At 41.4% G+C, this 13,777-nt stretch overlaps 1 non-coding gene across 1 annotated transcript; it reads left to right on the forward strand.

The window, feature by feature from the left end:
- The first annotated feature begins 11,550 nt into the window (after positions 1-11,550).
- LOC107281192 (uncharacterized) lies at positions 11,551-11,964 on the forward strand. Its single transcript, XR_010741801.1, has 3 exons — positions 11,551-11,637; positions 11,726-11,792; positions 11,910-11,964. It is a non-coding gene; the product is annotated as an uncharacterized protein (transcript).
- The last annotated feature ends 1,813 nt before the right edge of the window (positions 11,965-13,777 follow it).

The following is a 13,777-nucleotide window of genomic DNA, read 5'->3' on the forward strand; positions in this document are numbered from 1 at the left end:
TTATTTTAGAAAATATTATAATTTTTTATCCGTTGTAAAGCTTATTTAGAAATCGAGGGAATTGCTCTAGTTTGACCTCCATCATTACCATCGGAGTGGAGCTGTGGAGGTGCCACCATTTTACGCTGCCAAGATCCTAGTGAGGAGGCGGTGCGAGGAGCACGTGACTAGGTGTGGCGAGAGAGATACGATCGAATGCAGGTAGACCCGCGTAGTCCTTAGAGTGTAGGATGGTTATGGAGCGGGGTGGAGTGGAAAAAGGGATTGAGTTAGGTTTTCCTACTTGTTAATAATTCTCGTCGTTGGTTTTTTTTTTGGGTTCGGTCATTTTTTTTTCATTCCTACCCTCTCATACTTCCTCTATTCCAAATAAAAAGCCAAACCTAAATAAAGATGAGATATGATATATTGTCATAGCTAGATTATGTCTCATCTTTATCTAGTTTGGTTTTTTCTACAGAGGGAGTAAATAACTAATTATAACTTCATAAAGAACCCACCAAACAATCCCAGATGAATTCCGCACATAACATGTTTTTTTTTTGTCAAAGAATTCATTCTGCTTTATTCTATTTGCGCATGACCAAAAACCACGTGTTTTTTAAATCAACCCGGTCCGGACAGATCGGACGTATTTCGGGCATAACCAATTTTGTCCTAAAATAATATTTCTGGCTTAATCTATACATACATACATACATGACTGAAAAAACACGCTTTTTTAGTGGCGACCCGGTCCGGACAGTCCTTAATATGTTTTTGTCATAAAAAAAATCCGTTCTGCTTTATTCTATGTGTGCACGACTGAAAAATCATGTGTTTTTAAATCGAACCGGTCCGGACAGACTTGACTGATTCCAGACGTAATCAATTTTGTCTTAAAATAGTATTTATGGTTTAATCTATGTGTGCATGATCGAAAACCCAAGCATTTTTTTTCGACCCGGTCTGGACAATGAATTCCGAACGAAAATCCATTCTATTTTATTCTATGTGCACATGACCCAAAAACCACATGTTTTTAAAAATCGACCATGTCAGGAAAAAACCTCGAGCTAATTTTTTTTAAATAAAGAAAATCAGGTTAAATGTTTGGAAGCTGTATTGCCGGACCCACTCGAGTTGATTTTTCGACAGAATTTATCTGTATTACAACCAGGATTCTCCGAATATTTTCTATATGATAATCTATTTCTAAATTATTTAAACCAATACTACTTAATTAATCACACGTCCTTCCGTGCTACTCCACAAAGAAATATTTGGAACCAGCCGGTCAGAACAGACAACTATACAGATGCTTGTCTAATTGTTTTTTAAATAAATCCATGTATTCTCGGACGTGCAGCCCATGTATGAATTTGGAGGCCATGTTACGTACAACTGGGCCTGTACTTGGGGAGGCCCATCACACGACAACCCTAGTAATCTTATTGGCAGTTACAAATTACACCCTCTTCTAATGGTGAATTTATAAGAACTAGCTGGGTGGCCCGTGCAATTATGTGGCTACCACCCAAACAAAATCATATATTTTTCAGTATGATTTTACTTAAGATTTATTAAATAGATATCCCCGTATTTCTAATTATATAGTTTTAAAAGTCACAACAGCTACTACTCCTTACTTCTATCATATTCTTCATTATTTGATTGCTCGGTCTACCACTATTTCTATTCATTCTTCTTAAAACTTTTAAAAATTAGATCTTATAGTTTTTTGTTTTTATTATCTCGTTGGGTTTCTTCTTTATAATTTCTAGAAGTCCCGTCAAACGCTGCCATTATACTCTCATGTACGGCCCGTCCACTGTATTTTTCCCTTTATTATTATTGGGATTTTATAAATCGAACATAATTATCGTTCGGGTTCATTTTTTTACTTTCTATAAGTCCCACCAAACCGTCAGTGGCTTTGCCATTGTACCCCTTTATGGCTTGTCCGCTGCCTCTCCTTTTTATTGTCATTGAGATTTTAAACTCCAACATGATTATCATTTTTTTTTACTTTTTAGAAGTTCTGAACCTTTAAAAATTGAACCTTATATTTTTTAGAGTTTATTGTCTTGTTAGGTTTTATTTTTATAACTTTTATAAGTCCCATCAAACGATGCCACTGTACTCCTCTACGGCCATCCGCCGCCTATTCTTTATTGTCATTGGGATTCTAAAAATCAAACATAACTATTGTTGGAATTTATTTATTTTTATTTTCTAGAAGTCCCGCCAACCGTCGGCGGCTCTACAACTGTACTCCTATATACTCCGCACGCTGCTTCTCCTTTTTATTGTCATTGAAATTTTAAAAATCGAATATGATTATCAATGGGTTTTTTTTTTACTTTCTAGAAGTCCCGGCAATCGCCTTGTCCGTTTGCTTCACGGCCTGCTTGTCGTCCCTCCTTTTAATCATCATTAGGATTCTATTTTGTGTGTTATTAACAGTTTTTATATGTCGTATCAACTGCCACTGTCGACGTTTGATGTCGCAATTCTGTTATTTGCATAGTATGGGGATCGTTGGTACTAGGATATAGCGAGACTGAGGTAAAAGAGACGGAGACAGGGATTTTTATACAGGTTCGGGCCCCTGAAGTGTCAGGTAATAACCCTACATCCTGTTGGCCGGAGCCGGTGTTGCTCTTTATTCACCATAATCACACCAGTACAATATGTGGGGTAGCCTATCTAACTGTTGTCGACATGGCGGTCTGAAGGGCTGACTCGTAGTCGACAACAGGGTAGCCTTCTTCCTCGAATCCGTGTCCGGCGAGATCAGAGATAGCGCTTTCGTCTCTCCTGACGGTATCCGGAGACACCGTAGGGGAATAGCTATGCCTATCCCTGAAGTCGATATCTGGCGTCTTGTCTTGGCGTATGTAGGCTTGTATTGGCTTCTGTTGTTCCGTATATTGTGGTGGTTGTTGATTGTGGTGGGTCTCGATCGTGGTGATCGTGTTGATCGTGTCCCATGGTGGGTGTATGTTGATTGTGTTGGTTCTCCCTGGTGGGTGTCTGTGGATTCGCCCCTCTCCTCCTAAGGGGGGCTTGTATTTATACCCATAAGTGTCCCCTTGTCCAAGTAGAACTAGGTAAACCAATATGGATACAATCCGAGTAGTCCTTGTCGTTTCCATGTAGAACTCTGGTTGTCTTTTCTTATCGGAACTCCTCCTATATCCGAAGGTTGTTTCCGTATAGGACATGATATGTGGTGGGTCTTACCGAGATTTAGTCAACTACTATTAGGTATGTAGTATCCATAACCATGACAGCCACCATTTTACTCTTTTATAGGCCTGTTACTTAATTTATCTCGTCATGTGTTTTAGATGGTCTTTTTTTTCAATAGTTTTTATTTTTTATCATCAATTTTTGTTATTTATAAATTGTATTCCTAATTGAAATATTTTTTCTTTTTCTAATGTCAGATTTTTTTTTTCAAATTTTAATTAATACCGTATAGTGTTCTTTTAATATTTTTATTTTTTATATTTTGAATTTCAGTTGTTTTAAAATTGTATTCCTACTCGAACTCTCTTTTAGTTTTTCTAATTTTAGATATTATTTTATTTTATTCTGAATTTTAATTAATCTCGTATTGTGTTCTTATATGGATTCTTATTTCAATATTGCTTATTTTTAATTCCGAATTTTAGTTGATTTTAAATTGTATTCCTACTCGAACTCTTTCTTTCTTTTTGCTAATTTTGGATTTTTTATTTTTTTATTTTGAATATTAACTAATATCGTATTGGGTTCTTATATGGACTCTTCTCAATATTCCTTACTTTTAATTCCAAATTTCAGTTATTTTTAAATTATATTTCTACTTGGACTCTCTTTTTATTTTCTATTTTCGGATTTTATTTTATTTTTATTTCGAATTTTGATTAATCTCATATTGGGTTCTTATACGGACACTTCTTTCAATATTGCTTATTTTTAATTCCGAATTTCAGCTATTTTTGAATTGTATTTTTACTTGGACTCTCCTTTTCTTTTTCTCTGATTAATGTGGGAATTTCTAGCCCCAACAGTGAACGTGGTGTCTCCTTTCAAAGTTGTTTTAAAAATAGAATAGAATAGATAGATAGATAGATGCCATACACTACTACTACACGCTATGCACTAGAAGGAGTTTTCACCGTTGGATCTCATCCATTCGACGACCCACGTTAAACCAACGGTACAATAAAAAAAATCCAGACTGGACTTTGCTTCTCGCCTTTGCCTTCCTCCTCTTCCCCTCTCCAGTCAAGCGCTCAGTTTTCCAGCGAGGGAGAGGGCGCGCCATGGCGGAGCTCTCGCCGATGAGGGAGGTGGTATCGATGCACCCGCTGCTTCACCTCGACGGCGGCGAGAGGGAGGCGGTGTTCGCGGCAGGAGACCAGACGTACGGCGAGTTCCGCCTGACGCTCCTGTGGTTGGTACTTTCCCCAATCTCTGTTTCCCTCTCCCAGTTCACCCTGCTTGCGATCGAGTTGCGATTGCGACACTGCCCGCCGCCGCCGCCGCCGTGGCTCGCGACTGCCGTACGGTGGCGCGCCGCTGCCGCCGACGTGCGTGAGGGAGGATGCTTCGATTGGGTTAGCATTAGTTTTTTACTTTTTACGTTTAGTAATTATATAAAATCCAATCCCCATCTCCCCATTCACAAATGGAGGGTTACTTCCACTCTGGTTGGTAGAACGGTAAAGTCCTGAGTCCTCCCCCCCCGCGTCGGCGGTCACCCGACCCCGCCGGCCGGCGGCGGCGGCGGTCCCTAAGCCTCCACCCTCAGCCATGTCGCAAGTTTCTTCCTCCTCCTCCTCCGAGATGGATTTCCGCGCCGCCGTCCTCTCGGGGTTTTCCGGGGGCCGCGACCTGCGGGAGTCGTCAGTCTCCAGCGAGGACTCCGTCGACTCTGACTCTAGCCCGGTCAGCGGGGCGCCGGCTTCAGCGTCTCCGTCCCCCCCTCGCGCCCGGCCACGGGACTGGTCGGCGGCTGTTGGCCCGGCGGCCGCGGCGGCTGCCATGGCGGAGCCCTCGCAGCAGCGCCCGGCCACGGTGGCGTCCGTCGGCGTGAGGCACACTCTCAGATCGGTCGTGGTGCGCCCTCCAGAGCAGGCGTCGTCGCGCCCTCCCCCCGGGTCGCCCTAGGGCCGTGCCGTCAAATTTGTAGGCCATGTACAAAGCTCTAAGTGAAACCAAAATCAAGTACCAAATATAGCTAAAATAATGTATGTACGGCAGAGTAAATGCGATATTCCAAGAATAGTACCTTTTGAACTCTTGTTTTGCATAATCTTTACTTGAATAACATTATTCTCTTAGTGTTTTTTGAAATAAAATCTTCAATAATATGCTCATAGTTAATCTTCTCCAGCAATCCACTCTCAAGTGCTATCATAGCCAAACTATTAAGTCTTTCTTGTGTCATTGTAGAACGCAAGTATGACTTCAATAGCTTCAACTTAGAAAAGCTCCGCTCTGCTGAGGCAACAGTCACAGGAATGGTCAATAAAATTCTATATGCTATAGACGCATTTGGAAAACAATCATGCCGCTTTAGAAACTTAAGAATTTCAAGAGGACCCATATTTTCTTTTGGAATGAAATCTTGCAGAAACCTCAACTCTGTATATAGTTCATTGGCATCAATATCAGATTTTTCATCTCTTTTAAGCGTTGCTTCAAGATTGTCGCAGGAATATTTCAAGCTCGTATTATCCAATCATCGCAATGAGTCAGCAGTAAATAAGAAACCAAAATTCTTTTGGTAATGCTGATATCGTTCAAATCTCCTTGTAAGCGAAGAAATAGCTTGATCAACAATAGGTATAAAATAGTTGATTCTAAATGATTCCTCCGCGGACTGTGTGGCAACATTTGTGTCATCTGGGTTCTCATCAAATTGTCTCTTTCTTTTAATTTCTCGCTTTTTACGAAATGTTGTGCTGATATCCAACTCAAGTGCAATTCCTTTGGCTGCCTCCAATGCTTGTAAGAAACCAGTTTCTCTATACCCTTTGAAGAAAGAAATAAGCCCTTGCACTTTCTCAATAGCAACATCAATAAGCATATCCTTTGCTTGCAAATGTTTGCTTACTAAATTAATAGCATACAGTACCTCATACCAAATGACAATTGCCACTATAAATTCATATTCTCTAAGTTCATTATTTGCCAAACCTTTAGCCTCACTGCTAGTTTTTACATCATTATCAACATCAGATACCTGAAATTAAAATAAAAATATAAGTTAAATTTTGAGGACAACCAGAGGAAATGTATCGTTATTAATATTTCAATGTAAAATACCTGAAGTAGAGCCTCTCGAATGTCAGCGCATTGAAATCTGATAACTTTAACACTTTCAACACAGCTCTCCCATCGTGTAGCTGACACTGACTTGAGAGTCAATCCTGTTATGTTATCTTTCAGAATCTGCCATTTCTTAGTGGAATTAGCAAAAGTTGTATAAATGCGTTGGATGATTCCAAAGAAGTCTTTAGCTCTACCACAAGTCTTGGCCATATCACAAAGTGTTAAATCAAGGCTGTGGCAACCACAAGCAGACTAGAAAGCTCTAGGATTTACATCCAAAAGTCTCTTTTGCACCCCTTGATGTTTTCCTTTCATATTTGACCCATTATCATAACCTTGGCCTCTCACATCATCTATATCAAGATCAAGACATTTTATTTCATTCTCTAGCACATCAAAAAGTCCTTGTCCAGTTGTATCATTTACATCTAAAAATCCTAGAAAGGATTCTTCTATGGAGATATTATATGAAGATGAATCCACATATCTTATTATTAAAGACATTTGTTCTTGGTGGCTTGCATCAGGAGTACAATCAAGAATGACAGAGAAATACTTTGCTCTCTTTATTTTACTTACAATTTCAGACTTAATAGCAGAAGCAAGCAAGTGTATCAACTCATTCTGAATCTTTGGATCAAGATAATGAAGTAGAGTTTCTTCACTTGTAATACGACGAACATGCTCTTGGATAACTGGGTCAAATTCAGCCAACATCTCTATCAAACCTAAGAAATTCCCATTGGTATCATTGTACCCCTCATTCGCTAATTGACCCTTTCTATGTCCTTTTGTAAATAATTTACAACTGAAACAAAATACTCTACTGAGTTCCTTACAATAGACAAGCCAATCTCTATCGCAATGCTCTCCATTTGATAGAACTCTATCAAACCTAAGAAATTCCCATTGCTATCTTCATATAGTTTGCTGTTAGTACCAAGAAATGCTAGACTATGCTTGGCAAGAAATTTAACAATGCAAACAATTCTGAATAGAACTTTTCTCAAATGGTCCTTTTCTTTCTCAAGTTGTCGCTGAGCGGTTTTGTCAATAGCTTGATCATTTTCCAACCTACTATGTAACTCATACCGAATGGTCATATTCAAAACATGATCTGCACTTGTCTCATGCTCTTTGGTCTCAGCTGTCTTGTGCTTGAAGTATAATCTGCAAGCACTTCCTTGACTATCACTGCCTTGAAGAAAAGAACCATATCATCGGCAAAGAGCAGGTGCGAGACAGCAGGAGCCTAACAACATATCTGAATCGGTGCTAAGACTCCCTATCTTCATTCATTGCCACCGTCACCTTCTCTGTAATTAGGTTTGTAACCTTTGAGTGGTCAGTGTTGGGGTCAGCTGTAAACATCTCCTTGAAATACTCTATTGACATCCGTTCTAACTCCTTTGTCGTAGTATGAATAGTACCCTCCCTATCCCGGAGCTTCATAATTTTATTTTTCTTTGCTCTCCAAACAGCCTTGCTGTGGAAAAAAGGGGTATTTCTATCACCTTCCTTCAGCCATGAGATGCGAGACCGTTGTAACCACATCATCTCTTCTCGATACAGAAGTGTTCATTTGGTCCATTGTCTGACGGATCTCTATATTATCTGCATTTCTTTCCTGCAACAAGGCGAGTTTCTTCCTGATCTTTTCTATTTTCCATGACACATTCTTGAATTTCCTTTTGCTCCAGGTACAAAGAGAAGTCATTACTTTGCTCAAAGCAGACTTAATGCCTCCCAGGGTACTCTTATCTCCAGCACTTTCCCATGAGTCCTTAATAATTTCCGATATAGCCAGTTCTCTCTCCTAGTATATTTCATAATGCACGCACTTAGTGCGCTCTTGGCGAATAGATTCAGGACATAAATTGACCAAGATTGGGCAATGGTCCGATCTGGATGATGTCAGATGTAGGACTTGAGCATTACTAAAAATTTTCCTCCATCCTTCATCAGCTAAAGCCCTGTTAGGGCGTACCCTTACATTGTTTCTCCCCTCTCTTCTGTTATCACAGGTGTATGGCACCCTTGAAAAACCCAAATCATGCAGATCACGAGTTTGTAGCACATCTTGGAAGGATTGCATCTGAGATTCATTCCTTGGTTTCAGAGAAAAGTGCTCAAATTGCCAAAGAGCTTCATTAAAATCACCCACCACCATCCATGGGAGATTGGACACTTGTTTCAGAGAACTTAACAATGACCGCATGTGGTGTCTATTTTCCACTCTAGGTTCCCCATAAACAAGGTCACCCTCCAAATAGGATCATCCAAAGACAAACGCCCATGCACATCGATATATCTTTCATTCATACCTATAATTTCCATCTTAACAGATTCATGCCAAAACAATGCAAGGCCCCCACCGAGGCCATCACTACTAACCCCCACAAAACCTCTCAACCCCAATCTATTACGCAAACGACGAACTCTTTCTTCCTTTTGTCTAGTTTCACTTAAGAATACAATTTGGGAACCTGCCTCTTTCACTAAGGCACAAAGATCACTAACTGTCATGGCGTTCCCGATACCGTGATAGTTCCAAGCTAGACAACTCATTGCTCCTGACGGGACCCCTTCTTAGGTCCTGTCAATTGACCAGCGGCCCCTGGGCCGGTTGCCTCCATAGCTTCCGATCCCATTCCTACCTATGTCTTATGAAATCTCTTCAGGGCTCTAGGCGACTTCCTTGAATCCACCTACACCAAGCTAGAACTCTGTTTGTTGATATTCTAGCAAAGCTTGTTGAACTCTTCCCAGCTTCTAGGGCTCTATCTGAGCCGAAGATCTTTTTTGATTCCCTTCACTAATCTCCTCAGAAGATACATCCCCAAAGGATGGTTGCTTGTATAGATCCTTGATAGCAGGAATCATCTCATAAGCCGGAGGTTTCCCGGTACCATCACAAGTATCTGCCACATATTGATCTTGTTGCCTCCTTGCTGCAACCACTGCATTCTTCTGAACTTCCTCCTCTGTCACGGATAGCTTCCCTGCTTGATCCGCCAATTGATCATCAATCTTGTGGTCTCCCTCCTTTTCCCTGAATTCAAAACCATCATATGCATCTACCCTTGGTAGCACCTCCTCGTTCCACCAATCACATTTTTTCTTCCTCACAAAAGAAGAGCTCGCACTGCCTGCTTCCCGAAAAGACAGATTACGAGCTACACCAGAAGACTGACCCGCCTTTACCTTGCTGATTTTCCTCTCAAAAGGTTTCAAGGGAGAACATCTTAACTCAGCTGAAAACTGAAAAGGTTGATCGACGTTCGATATCCTTCTATCACAATCTTTATCTCAGTGGTCAATAAAACCGCAGATGAAGCAAAAGTGCGGCACCCGTTCATACCGAAGTTCATATCTGTGCAACACCTCCTTACCTTGGACAGAGACTTCAATGGCAATCTGTGATTTCAGAGGATGCTTGACAGATAAATCCACTCGAATTCGAAAGAGATCATGTAAGTTCTGGCCATCCTCCTCGACATCCACCTCGTGAACTTTACCCAGCTTGTTCCCGAACAATTCACCTTGAGCCTTCGTCATCAATGCCAAGGGTAAATCATAAATTCTCACCCAAATCGGCACCACATCAAGAGGAACTTCTGACGGACTTGTAAAACCGTCAAAGTGTGCTACCAGTAGAGCATCCCCTCTATGTATCCACGGCCCCCTTGCAAGACAAATTCATAATATCCCTCTGCCATGAAAGTTACGATGAACATGCTATCCCGCAGCGATTTATAGCTAATGTCCGACCTCAATCTTCAAGCCCTACGCATATCATCAAAGAGAGCTACTTGGTTTGGAATCCTTAACGAGTAGAATCTCGCTAAGATCGTAACGACCTGCTATCTTCACCACCTCCTCCAGATTCACACATAGAGCATCCTCCTCTTCATCATCAACCACTCCCTCTGTAAAGGTTGTCGGTCCCTGCGATGGATTGATATTCGGGCTCTCCTTCGATCTCTTCTTGTATGTCGATGTCTTGTTCGGTCTTTGGATAGATCCTCCTTCCTCCGCCATACCCTCCACCCTTAACTCCCGCCCTAAGATCTCCAAGGCACCCTCACCGCTTCCGATTGGCTTCGGGTGGGAAACCATCTCAACAATGATCCCTTTATCACCCCCACCATCGGCAGCCGCCATGAGGTACCTTGGCGAAACGTAGAGCTCGAAACCTAGATTGCAGATTGATGATCCAAACTTGGGAGACTTCCTGAATCGTACCTTTGGCCACACCAAGCCCTCCGTTTTACACCGATGAAAACCTGAGTCCGGTTCCCACGAAATCTGCCCAGGAATTCCAATACAGATCAGACTTCCTATTATCTCCCTGATTTTCCAAACGATGTAGGCCACCGAATATGATACAGGGAACCCTGATGGAAATTCCATCATTTGAACGCAACTTACTAAACAGGGAACATAGTTTCTTGGCCTGACGATAGAATTCCATCTAGACTTCTAGGGCAGAATCAAGAGAAACGACAGAATCGAACCATCCAACACCGTTGCCAACAGCAGGCGTATACCTTGTAGACTCAAGAGTGGATCGGAGACAATCCCCATCCAAATCCATTGCACAATGTGCGAGACCGCCGCCGTACCACGGTCGCCCGGGCAGCGCCCAAACCCTAACCCTAACATCCGCATAGCAGTCTTTCTAATCTAGTTAGAGCTCAACCAAATGATCTTGACTTAGTGATTTTATAAGGCGTTAACATGTTAAATTACTTGCTCTTGTGGCTTTGTATATTATGAAGTCTTACTTATACTTTGCTGCGATCTTCCAAGATTACTGGTCATAACATATTGTTTTCTATTTGTTCTCTTTTCATTTAATGGCAGGCTGTCAAGGGAGTCTTGCGGAAGCGAGACGATATGGATACCCAGCTTGCAGAGTGCCGAGCTCACCAAGCAGGACTTGAGCAGTCCATTGTTGAGACCAACGGGGCGCTTCGAGACGCTGACCGGCAGCAGGCCGCGGCGCTGGTTCAGCGCAGGCTCGACATGCAGGCGTCCCTCAAGTACCAGGACCACGAGGAGTTCACGCTGGTGAGGGAGCTCCAAAAGATGGCTATTCTCGTTGACAAGTACTACAACGAGATGTGTAAGTTGGACTAATTCATTAGTTTTTGTTTTAATTTAATTTGTAAGAGAACCTTTTAATCTTTGCATGAGAACACACAATTAACAAGCAGCTTTGTCGCTTCCCTTTTGCAGTGGCACTTACCACGTCTGAGCACTGACGGGCTACGGTTAAGTGAGCAAGAGCAAATAGCAACATTAGAGGTAGAATATCTATTTGAAGTGAGTATCTATGTCATCCAAAATAGAATCATATGCATGTTTTTATTGTTGAAATGTTTATCTGATAATGTGAATTCATGTTTTGCAGTTTTCTTTCAGCAAGACGAAGTGACAAGCTACGGTTGAGTGAGCAAGAGCAAATAGCAGCATCAGAGGTAGAACATCTATTTGGAGAGAGTACCTATATCATCAAAAAGGAATCATATGTATGTTTATTGTTGAAATGTTTATTCTGATAACGTGAATTCATGTTTTACAGTTTTTTTTTTCAGCAAGACGGAGTTCAGGATCATCTTTTTTATCAGCAAGACGCACTTTTTTGGGTACTGTTGCTGTGGTGCGATGTCTCTGGGTACTGTTGTGGATGATACTCTGACTCTTGCTGTGGTGCGATATGTCTCGGATGGGATGATACTCTGACTCGGATCTATTGCTGTGGGTGGTGCATTACGGATACTCTGGGCCTGTTTGGCACAGCTCTAGCTCCAGCTCCACCCCTCCTGGAGCTGGAGCTCAGCCAAACAGTTTCAGCTCCACCAAAACTGGGAGTGGAGTTGGGTGGAGCTCTCTCACAAAATGTACTAGAGTTGTGGAGCTGGGTTTAGGCAGCTCCACAACTTCACTCCAGACTCAACTCCTAGAGTTATATTTAGGAGTTGGAGCTGTACCAAACAGGCCCTCTGACTCGACATGTTGTCGCGGTGCTGTAGTGGTGCATTACGGAATACGGATATACTCGTAGTTTCGACCTTGATTGCCGTAGTGCTGCTACTAGTCAGTCCGGTTTCCAGCTGTTAATACAGTGGGCGTTCTTTTCATACAACCTGAAGAAAAGCACGGCTGGTCCACTAATTTTGATCGATTTTTTATGCAACCCCTTTTGATTGATTTTGGGATACTTGATTTGTTGTTATCGTGCATTACAAATTAGTTATTAGTGTAATCACAGTATAATTGCATTACAATTATACTACTATGATTATATTGGAAAGATATTTTTAAGTATTTTTTCTTGAAATCTGTATATAAAACTAGTAAAAAAAGATTTAGAGAGAAAAGACATCTCGGACTTTCTCCAAGCTCCGAAAAAAAAAAGAGAAAAAGTCTATCCTTGTTCCTAGATATATATTTTTTTGTGGGAACTTCTTCCTAGATACTAGTTGATACCCGCTCAGAGCAATAACACTGTAAAGCTGTAAAATCGTGAGGCCATGTCATCTAAAATGGTGAGCCATTCGATCTGACATTCCACGCCATTCGATCTGAACGTTCCAAATTCCACACTCCATAGCTCAGTTGCCAGTCAAGCCTGGCCCAAATTACCCGGCTAGAACAGCCCATCCAGTCCCCATTAGCTGCCATCCTCTCACCGAGCATTGCACGACAGAGCAACCGTCCATGGTGGTGGCAACAGCAATTGATTCTGAAAACGGATGTCATCATTTTCTTTTTGGACAAATATGTTTATACCCCAACTTTCAACTTTAATTATCATTTTGCTCTCACTTTCTAGGGTTTGCGAATTTACCCTTTTTTTTTTTAAACGAAGGCACCGTTTACCCCTACTATGGTTGGCAGTTAGGTGGATCCCCCATATTAAATTAAAGAAATATATAAATAAAAAGGAAAAAATGATTTAGAAGATATTGAATTACCACTCTACCCCTGACCCCCTGGAGAAAATCTGAGTGCCTATCCGCTCTCCTCTTCCCCACCATTCCCATCCCCAAACAAATAAATTTACATGCTCGTCGGAGAAGACACCGCCGCCGCATGCTCTAACTCCCCCTTTTCTCATGCTGCCTATAAATTTACATAATCCCTATGCATCAATATATAGGACCAGTGGTGTTCCATTTCTGTTGCTGCAGTTTGCTCGCTGGAATCATAAGCATCTCTACGCCATCATCTTCTTTAATCACTCCAACAAGCTAGCTAGCACAAGCTATATTAGCCATCATCTTCCTCTTTCCTTTTGGCAAATTGGTCTGATTTTTTTTCTCAAAAATAGGACCACCATTTCAGTTCGTACATGTATTTCAATGTGTAAGCATGCTCCATACATAATTGTAATTGCATTAGTTTTCCAGTTTGGCTATCTCGCATTTTGTTACACCAGTTTTACCCATATCAATTCCTT

This window comes from Oryza sativa, chromosome 6 (genome assembly GCF_034140825.1).
Source record: "Oryza sativa Japonica Group chromosome 6, ASM3414082v1".
Taxonomy (NCBI): Eukaryota; Viridiplantae; Streptophyta; class Magnoliopsida; order Poales; family Poaceae; genus Oryza; species Oryza sativa.